Source organism: Anneissia japonica, unplaced genomic scaffold (genome assembly GCF_011630105.1).
Source record: "Anneissia japonica isolate Jap-2015-1 unplaced genomic scaffold, ASM1163010v1 scaffold287593_len981703_cov172, whole genome shotgun sequence".
NCBI lineage: Eukaryota > Metazoa > Echinodermata > Crinoidea > Comatulida > Comatulidae > Anneissia > Anneissia japonica.
In genome coordinates this window covers 347745-350157 of record NW_022726550.1, presented here as the reverse complement: position 1 = coordinate 350157, position 2413 = coordinate 347745, and the positions used below count along the sequence as shown (strand labels likewise).

Sequence of the window (2413 nt, the reverse complement as noted above, 5' to 3'; positions counted from 1 at the left end):
ATATATATGTATATATATATATATATATATAACTATAAAGGCCTATATATTTATACATGTTATTATATTACTGGATTCATTTTCTATTCCACAATTTTTAACATATTTATATACCGAATTTTAGCACCTAATATACACCTTATACTCTATTATTCCTGTATTATTAGTCTTAAAAGTCTCAACATTCAGCTGGATCAATATAACTGCTGAAAAATTATTGCTTACATAATCACCTCTATTTTGCCGACATTTTACAATTCTTTACTTTTGAATAATTCACTCATTAACTCGTTACCAAACTTTTATTTTTTGATCCTATCAACTGATTGTATATTTTTGTAAAATTGTTCCGCAAGTCAACCTTCAATGAATGTACCTCGTCTTCTCATTGATTTTACAATTAATCTGTTAAGATCATAAGAGAGAGAGAGAGAGAGAGAGAGAGAGAGAGAAAGGGAGAGAGAGAGGGAGAGAGGGGGGAAGGGAGAGAGAGAAGCAGTGGTAATTTTTTTAGGAAGGTGATTAGTAGAAACGAAATATCCGTGCTACAAAAGGGCTTTAACTACCCTGCTAAGTAGTTAAGGTAACACAGAAAACCTTGTGAATGATTCGGGTGAATTGGCTCAGGAAATACAAAAGATAATGGTTAAACCAGACGAAACATATGTCTCATTCGATTTAGTATCTCTGTTTACAAAAACACCAGTAAAGTAGGCCCTGGAAATAGGCGAGAACCCATTAACAACGCTTCATGAGAGAACAAAACAACAAGTAACAGGCATAATGCAGACCTATTTCTCGTTCAACTGCAAAATCTACAGGAAAAAAACGGGGCATTGCTACTGTACACTGTACACGATAATGCAAAAAATAAATGTTCGGGTTTATAACGGCTACTGCTCAAGGAGTGGATTTAGCAAACTTACTTAACAAAAGAAATACTTAAAATCGTCTTAAATCCATAAATCCCAGGCCATGTCTTTTAAAATACAGAAATGTGATATTGTAATGTTCAGTTTGGTTGTTATCCTCTTGCAAGCATTTATAAAGTTTTGTTTAATACTACTAAAGTAGTAGTAGTAATAATAATGATGATGATTATGGACAACGATGATGGTGATTAATAGATAATAATATTAATAATATTAAAAATTGTGCTGAGGGCGAAAAGGAAAGTGGTGGTTTGTCGATCATTATTTTAGTAGTTGAAGCTTAGTATATTTGGGCCCAAGTTGTCCTGGATATTTAGTAGATCTCTATGGTTGCCGAAAATCCCTGATAAAAGATCATTTTGACTATAATATGGTGATGTGACAATGATGATAAATTTTACTATTTAAAAGTGTCATTTCGGGCCATCTAGAGGTACTATTTCCTCAAATTTTACCACCTCAGCCCCAACCATGGTGGGCTTAGCAGGCTAAGGTGGTTGTAAAGTACATACATCAAAAACAATGTTTTTAAGCTTTATCTTTTATGGTACATCACACATAAGATCTCTATGGTTGCCGAAAATCTGTGATAAAAAATCATGAAAAATTTGTTGGCGCTTTATTTTGACTATTATGATAGTGATATAATGATGATGAATTTTGCTAAAAGTGTCATTTCTGGCCATCTAGACGTACTATTTTCTCAAATTTTCGCAACTCAGCCCCAAACATGGTGGGTCTATGGTGGGTGTGGACTCATGAAATGTCTCCCCACCCCACACGTTTCAAAGCAGATCTGCGCAATTCCCTGGGTATATGACATTAAACTCCATCGAGTCGGCACGTATGTGGAAGTCCCTTCCTGGGTCATCTTTCTTTTTGAATTTCTGAATTCGCCACTATTTAGTTTAATTATTGTAAGACTTACTAATATTAGACCTATTTATGATGCGTCTATTTCTTCACTTTATCCTCTCAAAACAGTCCTTAAACGTTCAGAGTGCTCCCAGGGAAATTAGCCCCCCACCCCGGAGCCCTTACACCCCAAGCCGTAGGAAAGGGAACACCACACCTTCGCTCGGTATAACGCCACCCCCTCCCCTTTTCAAAATCCTGGCTACGTCCCTGAGTCCCATACTGACTAATTTGTATCTTTAGTGGCGTGAACAACAAACATAATACAACTCAGAGCAACATCAGGCCTGTGTTCTGGAAGCGGTATGTAAATTGTGTGTTAGACATCGTCCCTCTAGGTGAAGCACACACACTCAATGCACAGTTAAATAATAAAGACATCACTAACAATATAAAATTCACTTTCGAATCCATGGCTAACAACACCATTTTATCTCTGGATATACGGATCAAGCTTAAAGATTCTGGCACAGTTTAACGGAAATATATTCATTTTTTATTTCAATTTACACTTTAAATCACGCCAAACTGGGGCTTATAAACACGCTCATGGATATATATATATA

The 2413-nt window shown here is 35.7% G+C and overlaps 1 protein-coding gene across 1 annotated transcript in view; it reads right to left on the bottom strand.

Moving 5' to 3' along the window:
* Nucleotides 1-2413, bottom strand: part of LOC117113247 (acid-sensing ion channel 2-like) — a 15018-nt gene that overhangs the window by 2053 nt on the left and 10552 nt on the right. The gene's annotated exons all lie outside the window — the stretch shown is intronic.